Consider the following 17,553-nt stretch of genomic DNA (forward strand, 5'->3'; position numbering starts at 1 on the left):
GGCAGTGTCATGGCGGTCTTCCGGGCGGATCGGAAGCTGGTGGTATGCGGACTTCAGATCGACCGAGTAGAAAACCCGGTAGTGTGCAATCTGATTCACCATGTCCGCTATGCGGGGAAGGGGGTACACATCAAGTTGCGTGTAACGATTTATGGTCTGGCTGTAGTCTACAACCATCCGGTTCTTTTCCTCGATCCTGACGACCACCACTTGGGCTCTTCAGGGGCTGTTACTGGCCTCGATGATCCCCTCCCTCAAGAGCCGCTGGACCTCTGACTTGATGAAAGTCCTGTCCCGGGCACTGTACCGCCTGCTCCTGGTGGCGACGGGTTTACAGTCGGAGGTGAGGTTCGCAAAGAGCAGGGGAGGGGAGACCTTAAGGGTCGCGAGGCTACATACGGTCAGAGGGGGTAGGGGCCCGCCGAACTTCAGGGTCAGGCTCCTGAAGTTGCACTGGAAGTCCAGTCCTAACAGGAGAGGAGCGCAGAGATGGGGGAGGACATAGAGTTTAAAATTGGCGTAGTCGGCGCCCTGTATTGTGAGCTTCGCGACACATTACCCCCGCATCCGCACCGAATGTGATCCGGAAGCGAGAGAGATTGTTTGGGATGCGGGGGAAATCTGGAGAGAACAGTGCCTTACCGTGTCTGGATGTATGAAGCTCTCCGGTCTCCCAGAGTCAAACAGACAGGGCGATTTGGATGGTCATCATCGGGTTCCTGAGGTGCTTGGGCCGTGACTGGTCGAGGGTGACAGCGCCGAGCTGCGGGTAGCCGGCGTGGTCGGAGGTAGCGGGGTGGTCCCAAGGTGGCGGCCCCTGTCGGTCGCACGTGTCGGGCAGTGTTGAAGATGGCGGCCAAGATGGCGGACCCCGTCGGTCGCATGTGTCGGACGGTGTTGAAGATGGCGACCAAGGTGGCGGTCCCCATGAGTCGCACGTGTCGTGTAGGGTTAAAGATGGCGGCCCCCACGGGTAGCACGACGTGGATGACGCATCAGAAGGGGGCGGTACCGGCAGGCACGCAGCCATGCTGCGGGGTCTGCAGGCCTGTGAGTCGGGCCTGCGATTTAGGAGCTTTGGGTCGGGCCAAGCAGACTTTGGCAAAATGTCCTTTCTTACCGCAATCGCTACAGGTCGCATTCTGAGCCGGGCAACGGTGCCTGAGGTGCTGGTTCTGACCGCAGAAATAGCAGGGCAGCCCCCCCCCGGGTTGGGCAGGCAGCCACGCGGCACAGGCCTGGGACACCCTCTGGTCGGGTGACCACCAGGGAATTGCGTGGTCGGAGGGGAAAGCATTTAGGCTCTGGAAAGCTACTTCTAAGGAGGTGGGTAGTTTTACCGTCTCTTCTCGGTCGAGGGCGCCCTTTTCGAGCAGGCGCTGTCTGACATAGTTGGACCGGATGGCGAGGTCCATATGCTGCGAGGCCGTGACGTCCTTGTAATTGCAGTTTTGAGCGAGTACCCTCATGTCAAGTAGGTATTCCTACAGCGATTCCCCCGGGGCATTGACGACGAGTAGTGAGGAGATGCCGAGCGAACACTTCGTTCACCGGCCTCACGTAATGTCTTTTCAGGATCGCGACCGCGCCTGCGTACGTGGTCGCTTCCTCGATTAGTACAGAGATTCTGTGGCTCACCTGGGCGTGGAGGAGACTCAGCTTATGTGCCTCAGTGACGGCAGGCGAGGAGAAGGCAGTGAGGTAGGACTCAAAGCAGCGGAGCCAGTGCGAGAAGATCCCCTTGGCTTCAGCTGCCTGTGGGTCGAGTTCCATTCGGTCAGGTTTGAGGGCGGCTTCCATTGCGATATCTTAGCTTATTAAATTGATGCGACCATCAATTCACATGAGACGATTAGTAGAAGTGAACAGTGGTTTTAATAAGCTAGATCTGTGCCTGCCTGCGGCTGCTCTGTACTGAGTGCCGCCTACAGGCTTACAGGTTTATATACCACCCCCGAGGGGGCGGAGACACAGGCGGAGACCGCAAGGCCATCAACATAATACAACACAGTATAGTGGTGAATTGTAATAGCATACGACCACAAGGAACAGCTCCAAAGACGGCTTGATTAAAATTGTGGATGTTTAAGAGGCCGGAATTGGAGGAGCAGATGGCAGAGGGTTGTGGGACTGTAATCGATTACAGGGGCGGGGGGTGGGGTGCAAGATCGTGGAGGGGGTTGAAAATAAGGGTGAGGGTTCAAATAGTGAACTGTTGTCCAATCAGGAGCTAACTTAGGTCAGCGAGCACAGGGCTGATGAGTGCACAGGACAAGCTGAAAGTTATGACACGGGGAAAGGAATTTTACGTGAACTCAACGTTTTGGAGGCTGGAAGATGGGAGACCAGCCGGGATTGTGTTAGAATAGCCACTTTTAGAGGTAACAAGAAGTTCAGACAGCTATGTTACCTCGACTGTACTGTTTCTGAACAGTGCCCTATCCCCAGAATGAGTCATTGACTCTCTGAAATATTCCCTTTCTAACTGTCAAAACACCAAACTGAAATATACCAAAACCTGCTCTTGGAGACAGACTGAAATAGAATTCAATGACTCGCATATAGTCAGGAGTGAATCCGGAGCAGCAAGCTCAGTACCCAACAGAGATAAATACAGAGTGATCATCTCACTCAAATAAACCACGAGGGAGGCTAGGGTGGGAAATGGGAAAATCCCACAGGCACACCACAAACTGCAATACTGAGGTAGAGTTCAGGATGAATCGTGAACAGAACAGAGCAGGTTTTACTCTAAATCTAACCCAGTACCTGTCCTGGGGAGTGTTTGGTAGGGACAGTGGAGAGGGAGCTTTACTCTGTATCTAACCCTGTGCTGTACCTGTCCTGGGAGTGTTTGGTAGGGACAGTATGGAGGGAGCTTTACTCTGCATCTAACCCCGTGCTGTACCTATCCCGAAAGTGTTTGATGGGGACAGTGTAGAGGGAGCATTACTCTGAATCTAACCCCGTGCTGCACCTGTCCTGGGAGTGTTTGATGGGGACAGTATAGAGGGAGCTTTACTCTGTATCTAATCCCGTGCTGTACCTGTCGTGGGAGTGTTTGATGGGTGTTGTATTTGGTCCTTTGTACTTAACAAAGGAATCTACCAAACACTGCGACTTGTCCAAACCAGAATCTTTTATTGAGTCTCATGTGGCAAGATAGCAATCTGATACAGAGCACGTTATCATGGAGTCTGCTAATTACTCTCCTGCAACTTGCACATAGCATTGACCTAGTATGTCACATTACCCTCTCAATCTTCTTCTGTAGATGGCCGGATGTGTCTCCCCTTATTTCGGAGTCACAGGTCCCATGACCTTGGTCTAATGACCGCATGGCGTGTCTGTACCTCCACATGTTGGTTGGAGTTCACACACCTTCCAACTATGATATAGCCCATAGACATATCATCACAATGGGGACCGTGTAAAGGGAGCTTTATTTTGTACCTAACTCCGTGCTGTACTTGTACTGGGAGTGTTTGATGGGGGCAGTGTAGAGGGAGTTTACTCTGTATCTAACCCCGTGCTGTACCTGTCCTGGGAGTGTTTGATGGGGACAGTGGAGAGGGAGCTTTACTCTGTGCCTAACCCCGTGCTGTCCCTGTCCTGGGAGTGTTTGATGGGGACAGTGTAGGGGGAACTTTACTCTGTATCTAACCCTGTTTTGAACCTGCCCAGGGAAGCACCCAGTGTGTCACTCTGAACAGGATGAGCCCTACAGGCAGAATATTTTGAAATGCTGTGAATTCTGGGGCGCAATTAATGAATTGGAACACAGTGTGACTGTCTCAGTCGGGTAAAGCCGAGAAAAAAACATTTTGTTCCACCAAAGTTAGCATTAGATTTATAACATTCAGAAATTTACAGCTTTTTCCATAGTAAATTAAAATGAGTAAACAGTGAGTTCTCATGGATTGGCAAGTAGCAATCTTTCCCATGTAAACTCTGTCAGTCCCAGCGATAACACTGCTGTAACAGAGCTGACTATCTTTGTGAAAAGTGCTTCTGAAAATTTATGGATCTCATGAACAGTTTATAAACTGTGACACACTGCATTAAAAATAAAATAAAGAACTCATGGTTCAAATGGGGCCCACGGCAGCTGTTCCAGAATCTCCCACAGACACTGTTGAGGTGCTTCAGATCTGTTACTTTTATCATGAGAAGTATATTAAAAAGACTCATTTCAGTCTCTCCACGCAGGTAGCAAGGTCATCCACTGGAATATTCCAGGGCTAAATGGATTAAATTAACAAGACAAATTGTACAGATTAAGTATCTGTTAGCCATCCTCGAGTGTAGAAGCTTACGGCGTGATCCAATTGAGATGTTTAAGATGATTTAAAGAGTTGATCGTGTAGAGAGAGAGACTATTTCCTCTGGTGGATGGAGTCCAGAACAAGGCGTCATAACCTTAAAATTCGAGCCAGGACATTCCCGGGATAATGTCGGGAAGCAATTCTTCACACAAAAGGGAGTGGAAATCTGGGACACGCTCCCGTAAAATTCTGCTGTGGCCGGGTGAATCAATTAAAAATTTCAGCACTGAGTTTGGTGTATCTTGTTAGGCAAGGGCATCGAGGATTATGCAACCAAGGTGGATAATTGGTGTAAAGATCCAGATCAGCAACGATCTGGTTGAATGGCAAGGGACAGGCTTGAGGGGCTGAATGGCCTCTGCCTGTTCTTATATTCTATGTCTGGCAGGGAGGGTGCTTCAGGAGACTGGTGTTGCAGTGTCTTTGTCTCTTCAAATTACCCCCCCCCCCCCCCCTCCCCCGACTGGAGGACAACAGGGTTATAGGATTAGTCCTTTACTGTCCTGATGAAGAAGAAAAAGGAAAAAGACACAGAACACAGAAGTGAAACTTTTAACCATTGAAGTGGGCATTAATGCCGTAAAATCTTCGGAGGTATCTCACATTATCAGACAACGTCTGCCAGGTGAACAAAATCTTGGTCAAAAGAGGTAGGTTTTAAGAAGCATTGTAAAGCAGGAGAGAGGTAGAGAGGTGGAGAAGTTTAGGGAGGGAATTACAGAGCTTAGGCTTTAGGCAGCTGAAGGCACAACCGACCATGGTGGAGCAATTAAAGTCAGTAATACTCAAGTAGTCAGAATTGGAGGATGGCTGAGATCTTGGGCTGTATTCTCCGATTTTTGGGCTATGTCTGGAGGAAGTGTCTAGTTTTACAATGAAAACGTCGACGGTGCCACCGCACCGATGCTCCGCCCATTTTGGGTAAAAATCAAGAAAATGCTCCCACCGATGCTCCACCGCGAGCAGCGGCGCCGGATAAAACTCCCGGCGTTCCCGACATAAACAGCCGGAGAATTGGCGGGTCCGTGGCTGCGCATGCGCACGGTGACGACCTGCAGCGGTCGTGCCGTACAACATGGCGTCAGCAGCGCACGGACCCGGCCGGCCAAATGGTGTCCCCTTGGATTCCCCCTCGCCACCGCCGCCCACACCTCTCTGAAACCCCCCTCTCCCGACTGTTGCAGCGCTGGACACAGTCCGCAGCCGCCACACCGGGTTTACGAAAACTCAGATGCGCGGTCGTGAACTCGGCTCATTGGGGGCAGAGTATTGGGGGAGGGCCTCAAAGCGATGCACTGACGCCGTCGCAACGGCGTGCGGCTGGCTCCTAGATGATGCTGATTTGGAGGGGCGGAACATCCGGAACACGGCACCGACCCCGATTCGGTCGCAAATGGGGATTCTCCGCCTGATCGCCGGACACGATTTTGGCATCGGGCAACAGAGATTCCTGTCCCTTGTATATTGGAAGATTGGAGGAGATTATAGGCAGGAACAAGACCATGGAAGGACCTGAAGACTAGAATGAGGTTTTGGAATTGTGGTAAAGCGGGCTCATTCACCTCAACTGGGAGTGAAGATTGGGGTTTAGGGAGATGGTAACAATAGTAGATCGTTACAATTTGGAATGCAGTACCCGAGAGTGTCGTGGAGGCAGATTCAATCATGACTTTCAAAATGGAATTGGATAAGCGCCGAAAAGGAAATATTTACACCGCTACGGGGGAAAGTTAGGAGAATGGGATGAGCTAAGTAGCTTTTTCAGGAAATTGACATGAACAAGGTGGGCCAAATGGTCTCATTCTGTGCTGTTAACCATTGTATGATTCTGCAGAACCTCAACTAAAAATCAAGAAAATAGTCAGTATCCGCAAGCGAAACCAAGCAAGATTGAGCTGAAAGTACTGGTAAGATCAATATATAAGGAGTTAAGAAACCTTTGAGGGTTAGACAATTTTTAAACCTGCAGAACATTCCCGGGATCGTTGTATCCAGGGATACACTCCACAAAGACTATTTGGCCTTTGAGACCGGCATGATATTCCAAAGGGATGTGGATGCTGAGTCACCGCCTGAGCAGTTACCATAGCAACAGCATCAGCTCAGTGATTGCAAAGGTAGCGGAAGGAATGCAAGGTCATTGCAGTCCATGAAAGAATCCTTTATTTTTGTGGTCACTGGTCCAGAATGCTGAACGCCTAAAGTTTTATATCTTTTTAAAGTGTTAGAAGTATTTGTATTCTAAGTGTGTGTTGGGGGAGAGGGGAGGAGGAAGAGAAGCGGGGAGGGGTGGCACAGGGATATACTCCTAAAATCTCAGGAATGTCCAGTAAAGGAAGAAGCCATTTGACACATTGCCCCATTTGACCCTTTGATTAAGCACTCGTGTTTAGTCCCACACTCCAATTTTGGCTATGAACCTAGAATTTCTCATTCTCAAGTGTCTGCCCAACTTATTTTTTAAATCATTCATGGGATCAACTTCCTCCAAAGGGAATAATTTTTCTTGATCTACTCTATCAAAACCTCTCATCATGTTGCAAGCCTCCACTGGATCGCATCTTAACCCTCTCTGTTCCAAGAAAAGAGTCTGAACTGAAGCTCCCCATCCTGATTTATTTTCTGCTACAATTCTGACAAAATAAATGTATTTCTGATGCACACAATATTCCTGATTGATGGCCCTTTTACAGACAATTTCTGCCCTGGGGTGATAGAGTTAAAGTTTTTTTTAAACTCTTTTTTTTTTGTTTTTGGCAGGTTGTCTGTCACCGTGACCCTGCAGTTGCAGAATTTGTTAACTAATTCCAGTGGGGTGATAGTGCGATCGGGGGTGGAGATGATCACGGTTTTCCTGGCAGAAGGCAAGGTAGCGGGAGCCAGATGACCAACTCGCTCGAAGCTTTACTTCAAGGGTATTTGGAAGTGTAACCTGAAGGCCCTAACGCTGATTCTCACAACTGGGTGACACTAGCTGGCAACAGAGGAAAATGGTGACATCACCTGTGGACCGCTGTGTGCCGCCATGATGATCAGTGGCAACAACAGCTTGGACAACAGGCACCAACATTGAAAGCAACAACCCACGGGCAGCACGGTGGTGCAGTGTTAGCACTGCAGTCTCATGGCGCCGAAGTCCCAGGTTCGATCCCGGCTCTGGGTCACTGTCCGTGTGGAGTTTGCAAATTCTCCCCGTGTTTGCGTGGGTTTTGCCCCCACAACCCAAAGGTGTGCAAGGTAGGTGGATTGAACACGCTAAATTGCCCCTTAATTGGAAGAAATGAATTGGGTACTAAAAAAAAGCAACAATCCACAACAACACCTGATAACCACTTCAACTGTGGCACTCGTGGCAGAAACCACCTCCCACAGATTGGCCGCTTCAGCTATCAGCAAAGGTGCATCATATGAAGTTACCTCATCGCAATGGATACGATTGGCTGCACATCCATCATCCTGCACAGTTGGAAGGACGAAACGCCACTCCAAAGATTTGGAAATGACTTACCACGGACGGGCACTGGAGCAGGCAGTATAAATGCTTTTGAGAGGCAACTGCACGTTTTTCTGGAGAGGAGATTGAGGGACATCGGGAGACATTGGGGGTTAAAGATGAGATGGAAAGGTGGGCACGGTGGGGTTTAGGGAAGTCAGGAGGTGAAGGAAAGTAGAGGAGGTTTATCAGTGAAAGAGTGGCAGCCTTGTTGTGCCCAATGACTTGTTCTGTCTCCTAAAAATGTTACTACTTTTGAGACAAGGCCATAAAGGAAATCAAAAAGAACTGCCAATACAGTTGAGTCTATAGACAGTGAAGGCAGTTCATCAATATCCCTGCAATCAATGGCAAGTGTCACGAAAAAGCTGCAAGCTGAAACCAGCAAAGGTATCCACAGGTAAGGACACCACTGACTGATCAGTGATGAAATTCAACTGATGACAAGAGCAAAACCTTCAGAGAAATGGGTTGAATGCAATCCAATGTTTATCATTTCAGAGCAGTGCGCTAATGATTCCCTTTGATCAGTAATCGCATGTCTCTCTCTACCCAAAGGAAGGAGTTTTGCACTGACCCAGTTCCAGCTAATTATACATTCAGCAGAATCTCCTAATCACTCTGGGAGAAACATGAAGCTTGACAGATGATTGTTGGCTGCAGGTATTTTCATTTCAGAGCAGGGAAGGGATCCTGGGTTTTCACGTTTTGTTTTTTCACCCAAATTATACATGCTTTTAAATGTCGTTATTTTCTCACTTCTATCATAGTCCCTTTCGCGCATTGCCTGTCATCAGGCAGCTAAATAACCTTTTACAAGGTCACTTCTGTTCCCTTCAGCAGTGGTATGCAGACGTGTGCTGACGGTTTCATCCCACATTTCACGAGTTGTCTCTCCTCCTCCCTGAAGCTGTTCTTTCCTGCCGAGAAAAAGCTCCTTAGAATCCAAATACCACCCAACGTTTGCCCTTGTGCAAGTCAACTGGAAAAATCTGCCAAAACTGCTCAACTGCACCAAAACAAGTAGTGGACAACTTTGGAAAACATTCCCTGAATATGGACCGACAATGCACAAAATCAGATAGCTTTTTTTCTGCAAACTTGCTTTGTTGATTTTCCAAGATAGGAAAGGAGCAGGTAAACAAAGTACTATAATGCAATAAATAAACAAAATCGAAACCAAAAAAAAGGTCAAATTAACAGTCGACAGTAATTAACTCTTTATACACAAAGGGCAAGATTTATCTAAATGGGAAGAAAGTCCCATAGCGAGCGCATTTAGCTGCTAGTTTCCCGGCACTCGCTATACTGAGAAACACAACGCTATAAAATGGCACCCGGGTCAGATAGGGGCCTCTGTGGCTGAGGCCACACATAGCCCCGCTTTGAGCACTGAGGAGCTCCACTGGCGGGAACTACTCAGTGTAGTGAAGGCTAAATCGCTGGCTTTGAAAGCAGACCAAGGCAGGCCAGCAGCATGGTTCAATTCCCGTACCAGCCTCCCCGAACAGGCGCCGGAATGTGGCGACTAGGGGCTTTTCACAGTAACTTCATTTGAAGCCTACTTGTGACTATAAGCGATTTTCATTTCATTTCATTTCATTGTGATGCCATTTTTAAGCCCAGCACACGTTCGATTGCACCCAAATGGTTGTCATCTACAAAAATATTTCTCAGTGGAGCCTCTTAGGGCATTCTTAATCTTCTCCAAATATAGAAAAGGCATTAAGTCTTCCAAGGATGAAGCAATGGATAGCTTGGTGGACCTCCAGGTTAATAAAATCCACCTGCAGGTTAATTGAGCAAATGCAATGATGTCTGCCTCAATCTTAGTTAAACTGACCAGTGCAGATGAGAAGCCAAATATGGCTAACAAAGGACAAGGCTGTAGGTCAATATCTAGAACTTTGGAAAGAGTGTCAAAGAAGGATTGACAAAAACCAATCAGCTTTGGGTATGACCAGAACATGTGTGTATAGACCGCAGGGGCGAGTGAGCACCTGTCGCATTTGTTGCTTGTGTTGCAGGTCCAAAATTCTGGCCTTGGTAAAGTGAATTCCATGCAGAATTTTAAACTGAATTAAACTTAACCGAGCCCAAGAGGATGTGGAGTTGACCCTAAAAAGGGTCTCCTCTCCAACCAGTCATCCATAAGGTCCAGCCCAAGCTCCACTTCCCAATTATTTCTTACCTTGTGGAGAGGGGATGGTCCAGAGGATATCATGAATCATGAGATCGTACACCCTTGAAACAGAAGGATTGCTGGTTTGAGGCAATGACAAAATCCTTTGAACAATGTACTTGGAGGTAGTTGAGGAAAGGGTGGACAGTGCAAGCGAACAAAACCATGGGCTTGAAAATAGCGGTAAAGTTCAGATAAAATGAATTTGGCCTCAAGCTCGCTAAAGCTGGCAAAGTTTCCACCAACAAACAGGTCAGTAAAATGTATGAATCCATTCCTCCACAAGGCAAACGTCGAGTCAAGCATGGAGGGCAAAAATAAGTGGTTATTACAAATAGGACTTAATAGCGAAGGAGTGGAAAGTTTAAAATGCTGACAAAATTGTTTCCATATTTTTAAAGTAAATTTAGAGGAGCAAAAAGATAGTGATGCACCTATTAAGACAGGAAGAGAGGATGAGCAGCAGGAGTGCGCTTCCAAAGACTCCAGTTTAAACTTGGATCACGACAATGTGGTAGTCACCACTGATGTATATATTGTATATAGAGGATGTCGGTGTAGGTGCTTTACGGTAAGGCCCTGTACTACAGGTACGGGGGTAGTTCCCTGCCTGACTGGGCGGAGTATAAATATGTGTGCTCCTCGTACAGCAGCCATTTCGCCAGCTGCTGTAGGAGGCCACCCATCTTAGTGTAATAAAGCCTCGATTGCATCCAACTCTCGTCTTTGTGTAATTGATCGTGCATCAGACACTATGTTAAAATCTTTTGAATATTGGCTGCTCAATAATAGTACAGTAGATTAGGAAGAACAAGCCCATTTAATTCTGTCAGCTAAGGAAAGAGGCAAACGATCCCAGCGCTGCAAATCTGCTTTAATTTTGGTGAGCAGGCGCGCAAGAGGGCAGCACGGTGGCACAGTGGTTAGCACTGCTACTTCACTGCTCCAGGGACCCGGGTTCAATTCCGGCCTCGGGTGATTGTCTGTGTGGAGTTTGCACTTTCTCCCCGTGCCTGCTTGAGTTTCCTCCGGGTGCTCCGGTTTCCTCCCACAGTCCAAAGATGTGCAGGTTAGGTGGATTGGTCATGCTAAATTGCCCTTAGTGTCCAAAAAGGTTAGGTGGGGGTTACGGGGATAGGGTGGAGGCGTGGGCTTAAGGAGGGTGCTCTTTCCAAGAGCTGGTGCAGGCTTGATGGGCCGAATGGCCTCCTTCTGCACTGTAAATTCTATGATTAGTTCTGTGAAGGGTCGCAGAGAGTGTGCTATGTTCACACCTAAGTAGCGAGACCCAGATATACAAAACGGCAAAGCTCTTGGGGTGGGGGGGGGGGATTTGTAGCCGCAGTGAATATTAATTATGCCATCAACACAGGCAACAGGGTTAGCGATATATAATAGGACATCTAATAATAATCTTCACTGTCACAAGTAGGCTTGCATTATCACTGCAATGAAGTTACTGTGAAAATCCCCTAGTCGCCACATTCCGGCGCCTGTTCGGGTACACAGAGGGAGTTTTCAGAATGTTCAAATTACTTAACAGCACGTCTTTTGGGACTTGTGGGAGGAAACCGGAGCACCCGGAGGAAACCCACACAGACACAGGGAGAACGTGCAGACTCCTCACATACAGTGACCCAAGCCTGGAATTGAACCTGAGACCCTGGAGATGTGAAGCAACAATGCTAACCACTGTGCTACCGTGCTGTCCCTAATGACACAGAGTGCTCCACACCAGCTCAAAGGAAACTCTTTTGCAGTTTGGATGACGATAAGGCTATTGACAGGGTTCTATCGCCAGGGCAAAGAGCAGTGGGGACAGAGGACACATTTGACAGGTTTCCCTGGACAAAGAGAAGTACTCGAGTGTAGTGAGTTAGTGTGCACATTTGCAGTGAGGGGTGGGGCTATAAAGAAGGCAAATCCACAAAGTAAATTTTGGACCAAACCCAAATTTACCCAAAATTGCAAACAGATAATCTGTCTCCACCCAGACAAAAACATTCTCCCCATCCAGGGCTACAGCAACTTCAGGGATGGTCGAGGCAATTGGGGAACGTTAAATGTCAAAAAGACGACATACATTTGAGGATAATTGGCGTCACTTTACAAAGCCAGTTTGGTCATCAGATATTTTGGGCAAAATCTAACAGCCGCATTGCGCCCTGTTAAATCTCACAAGAGGCCTCTAATGGGATCTTGCGAGACACTGTGATCTGTATCCCGTCCACAATGGGCGCGACCTAAATTTGCATATTAAAGTGTGCAGTTAGGCACACTTGAAAATGCACTCACCGGATCTAACCAGCACCCGGGATTGAATTCCCTCACTGAGGAGACGGCTGTCGGGCGCCATCTAGCACTGGTCTCACAAATGGGCACCAGGAGGAATGGCACTTGTGGAGATCTCCCAGGCAATCGGAGGCCCCCAGGTTGTCGGCCTCTGGGCAGGTTGGCACCCTGACACTGCTGATGCAACCCGGGCACCTTGGCACTGCTAGCCTGGCAGTGTCACCTGGGTGCCACTCTGGCACTGCCAGGGGGCCCAGGTGGTACTGTCAGGCTGGCTGGCAGCAGCACTGCCAGGCTGGCTGTTCCAGAGTGGCATTTTGCCTATGCTGGGGATCAGGCCCTGGGGTGCCCTGCCCTTAGGAGGTAGGGTGTGGGGGGCTCAAGAACCTCCCAACAGTTATGTTGGGGTATTAGGGAGGGGCTCCAGAGTCAAGTTGGGAGATCAAGAGATTGGGGCATTTCAGTGCAGGAAAGGGGACTAAATGTGGCCTTGACGGGGCATCCTTGCCGACGCCCCGGAATGGAGCAGAGTCCCATTTAATAAGTGGGGGTTTTCCTGCCGCTGAAAATGCCGGGAAACATCCGGCTAAACGCACTCGACATGGGATTCTGTTTCATTTCTGTTAAATCATGCCCGATGTCAGTATAACGATGCTGGATCAAACCCCAAAGTGGGTTGAATACTGAACAGAAACCCAAATATTTTATTTTAATTTTGTAAGTCTAAATAGTATATAATAAGTATATTAAAACAAAATAACAGTATTACAGAATTTTCAACATCACACAAGAAAATAGCTTACAATTACCCCTTAAACAAAGCTCAATACAGTGACACAATAACACTTAACTGTTATCTTTATTCCCACTCCAACAATGAAACCATCTGAAATCCCAATTCACTTTTAAATACAGTTAGGCCACAGGAATACTTGCTGTGTGGAGATGTCTTGAATACTCCACCTTGAGAGAGAGATCTTTTGAGGCTGCTTTCAAGAAAGAGACCTGACACCGTCACAATAATGCAGAATCTCTGGCTGTATTACTTCAGAAACTGCTTCTCAGCTCACCTTCCAGCCACAAACTAAAACTGAAACTCAACATCTGACTGCTTCAACCCTCTGCTTCAACCCTTTGCTCCTCCCAATAACTACATCATCTAACTAAGCTGAACACAATGGGCTGGATTTGCCACACCCCGACGCCTAAATCGCGACCGGCGCCGGGACGGAGAGTCCATTTCCCCACACGGAATCGGGACCGGAGCCGGTACCTTGATTCTCCGAGTACGCCACTCTACCTAGCACCTACCTGGGGCCATTGGTGGAGGCCCACTCTGCTATTCCCCGCCCCTGGCCGGCCGAAGTCCTGACGGCGTGGATCTAATGTGGTCCTGCTGGCCGGGATATTAGCGTGGCGGCTGCGGAATCAGTCCGCGGCTGCCCTGGTCCGGGGCGGGCAGAGGGGCCTTATACGCGACCGGGCAATGTTTGGGTGGGCACTCAGGGTCGGGCGCGCGGTCAATCGGGGGTCTATTTTCAGTGTCCAGCTCGACGGTCCGAGTCCGCCATGGAGCACGGTGCAGCTGCTGGAGACTGCCGCAGTGCGCAAGCGCGGCCTCCGACCCGGACGTGCGGCGGCCAGTATCTGCAGCAAAAGTTGCTCGATTTACGCCGGGTCCCTGCTAATCCCCTGCAGGGCTAGGAATATGTGGCCTTTACACGCCAGTTTTTCTGGTGTGAAAATCCAGTTTTGACGCCGGCATGGGGACATAGTCCCAAAAACAGAGAATCCAACCCCATGTCTCTAATTAACTACTGTACAGGGAACTCTCTCAATATAAACAAATATCCATTAGCCCAAGCTTTTACGATGCTTTAATTGTACCTCTAGCGCCCAAAACGCCTAGCAGTCTTTCAAACCAGGATTTTTAAAAACACCACTGCAGCCGTCATACACACACTAACCCAGGCTTTTAACCCTTACTGCACCAAATATATATAATACAATATATCTGAAATTCCTACATTCATCACATCAGGGAGACATGGCTCCATGTGGCACACCAGTACCTTCGCCAACAGCTTTACATCTGCGTTTAAATGACTGAGAGGCCAATATGAGCCACATTCTTCAGGGTCTCTGTCTTTTTTGAGTACAAGAGAAATAGAAGGTTGAGTCAATATAGGAGGTAGAGAAGCTTGAGATAATGAGTCCTTAAACATATCTAGCAATAAGGACGCAAGTTGAGTGGAGAACGTTTCATAAAACTCGATAGGAGCCACCAGGGCCTGGGGCCTCACCACTTTGCATCAACTTAATGCAGTTTGTTATCTCATCCAAATGCAAAGTGTCATCTCAGTCACTGCTCCTGTCCACATTTACAGCTGGATGTTAAAATTATTCAAGAAATCACCAATTGTCATGCTATCCGACAGGCGATCAGATATATAGAGGTTACGATAAAAGGAAGTGAAGGACAAATTAATATCAGAGGGATCAATAGTAAGATTAGGGGAGGAGTCATAGATCTGGGAGATAAACTGAGAAGCAGACTGGAGCCTGAGCTGGTGAGCAATTAGGCGGCCAGCTTGGTCCGCGTATTCATAAGTCCTCATTGAACGTTGTAAAATGTGCACAGCTTTATTTATGGAAAGTAAATCAATCGGAGTCTGGAGCTTTAGCCTGTCTGAATATAACTCGGGGGCGGAGTAATGGAAAATTGAATCCACCAATTCTTGTTTTAATTTTCTTTGTTTGATAATACATGCACTGTAAAAAATTACAGTGAACCGCCTTGAGGATCTCCCATAATACTGATGGTGGTGGAATCAGATTTGTTTGTTTTAACAAAAGCATCTATACTGATGGATATATATCTACAGAAATCCTGGTCAGATAGTAGGCGTAGGCTTTTGTCAAACCTCCATGGAGACCGGCCATTAGCTTTGGATACAAGAGCCAGATCAAGGTACTGGGCCCATGGTCTAGAGTAACCATGGCAGAATACTCAGCAGTTCTAACTGTGATGAGAAGAGCTCTGTCCAGAAAAGGTAATAATCGATGCATGAGCAAGCATGGTGAACCTGAGAGAAGCAGGGAAAGTCCCTGGTGACCGGGAGGAGGAAACGCCAAGCTCCACCCAACCCATTTGAGTCAAAAAGGTTGAAAGAGCCTTGGAAACACCAGAGAGGGTTATAGTCTTTGGACTTGAGCAATCCAGCTTTGGATCTATAGCCCAGTTTAGATCCTCTCTGAAAGATGGTGGGTGTCTAGGTTGGGAAGGGAAGATAAAAGCGATGTGATAAATTATGTTTTGTTCTCCCTGGAATGGAGAAAGTGGGGAGCACTGGAGGATGAGGTACTCACAGGATTACAGGCAGAAAATGGGGGTGTAGGTTTAAGCATGAAAACTCTTTCAAAGAGCCAGCACGGGCACGATGGCTGAATGACCTCCTTCTGGTCTGTAAGTCTCTATGAGATAGAGATCTCATGATGAACAAAAGGATATGGAGGGTCCTCAGGCCCCCATGCAAAATGAGGTTTACCAAGGATGAGGGATCGTGCCACTTCTGAAGCAAAAAAACAACAAACCATGGTCACCTTACCCATACAGCTCTAGCTCAGCGAATAACTCATCCTCGCGATCAGATGGGATCCAATCATGTTGACGGCATAACCCAGATTTGACACTCAGCGCAGTGACCAAGGGAGTGCTGCACCCTCAAGAGGTGCCATCTCCCAGATGAGGAATGAAACTGAGGCCCCCAGCTCCTCGCTCCGACAGATGTGACAGATGCAATGGTGCAATTCAAAATAAGAGCCAAGGAGATCTCCCAGTATCCTAACCAACATTTATCTCTCAATCAACATCGCAAACCCCTGGCCGTTATCACATTGTTGTTTGTATGGGATTCTTTTCATAACCGCAGTAATGCAGTGACTACATTTGAAAACATATGCCATTGGCTGCAAATCAATTTGGGATGTCATATGGTCACAAAGACACTAGAGAAACTAAGATCTTTTGTTTTATCTAGCCTGCATTTTACCTGCCCTTGGGATGCTTGGTGTCAGCCATTCCCACTGAGAGAGCCTTTCAATCTCTAGGCTAGTATTTTTCAACCAGTCAGTACAGGATTACATTTTCAAAACTGCGTTCCAGTAGTTTTAAGATTTAACAACTGCAATTTTTATGCCAACTAATTATTAACATTTCAACAGCACCAATGCATGATTGAGATACCAGATCCAGACGTTACATTATATGACATTTAAGTCTTTTTGCAGTAGCAATACTGTCAGACAGATTAATGACTCCCTATATATTCTAATCATAAAACCTGGGGGACCTCATGGGGAAATTTAGTCATTCTAGCTGGCACCACCAGCAGTTTCATATGTTTATGGAGAAATGACCCACAAAGAGCTCTTTAAATTGGAGCAAAGGTCATTATCCTGAAATGTTAACTCTTTCTCACTTCATGGATGTGTTACGATCCTGGTTGATGTTATGACTGGACAGGAAGATCCCAGAATGGAACCCTTGCTCAAAAGACCATAACTTTATTTTTTTCTTATACAACATAGAGGAATAGTGTCGCAGGGTCAATAATAAGTTTTAACAAGGAAAAAACACTACATGAAAAGTTGGATTATTATACAATACTCATTTACTCCCCTTAAACAATACACACAGCTTAAAGGTTAACATGGATTACTTTTCTTTTTTTAAATTTAGAATACCCAATTCATTTTTTCTAATTAAGGGGCAATTTAGTGTGGCCAATCCACCTCGCCTGCACATCTTTGGGTTGTGGGGGCGAAACCCACGCAAACACGGGGAGAATGTGCAAACTCCACACGGACAGTGACCCAGAGCCGGGATCGAACCTGGGACCTCGGCGCTGTGAGGCAGCAGGGCTAACCCACTGCGCCACCGTGCTGCCCTTAACATGGATTACTAAGTACATCTTCAAGTACAGTGGTCTTATTAATGCACAAAATCTGCGTTAAGCACACAAAACGACTGTGGGCAAATTCACTTGGGCTGAGTGGAGTGTATCTTTGTGGATGTGTCCTCATAATCTCCCCCAGATTGTCGGGTGACGTTCCAAACTCCATTCCCAAAAATACACTTTAAAATCTTCTCTCACAATTTTGCCTTCCCTTAGTGGTTTGCAATCCAGACCAGGTTTACCAAATGACACTTTTAAACAAAGGCTTCTCTGCACTTTAAAAAAAAAATTTAGAGTACACAA

General features: G+C 47.5%; 1 protein-coding gene across 1 annotated transcript in view; it reads left to right on the forward strand.

Annotated features, from left to right (window-relative positions):
- The window catches only part of LOC140393781 (amphoterin-induced protein 1-like), a 112,948-nt gene that overhangs the window by 63,547 nt on the left and 31,848 nt on the right, over nucleotides 1-17,553 (forward strand). The gene's annotated exons all lie outside the window — the stretch shown is intronic.

This window comes from Scyliorhinus torazame, chromosome 17, assembly GCF_047496885.1.
Source record: "Scyliorhinus torazame isolate Kashiwa2021f chromosome 17, sScyTor2.1, whole genome shotgun sequence".
Taxonomy (NCBI): domain Eukaryota; kingdom Metazoa; phylum Chordata; class Chondrichthyes; order Carcharhiniformes; family Scyliorhinidae; genus Scyliorhinus; species Scyliorhinus torazame.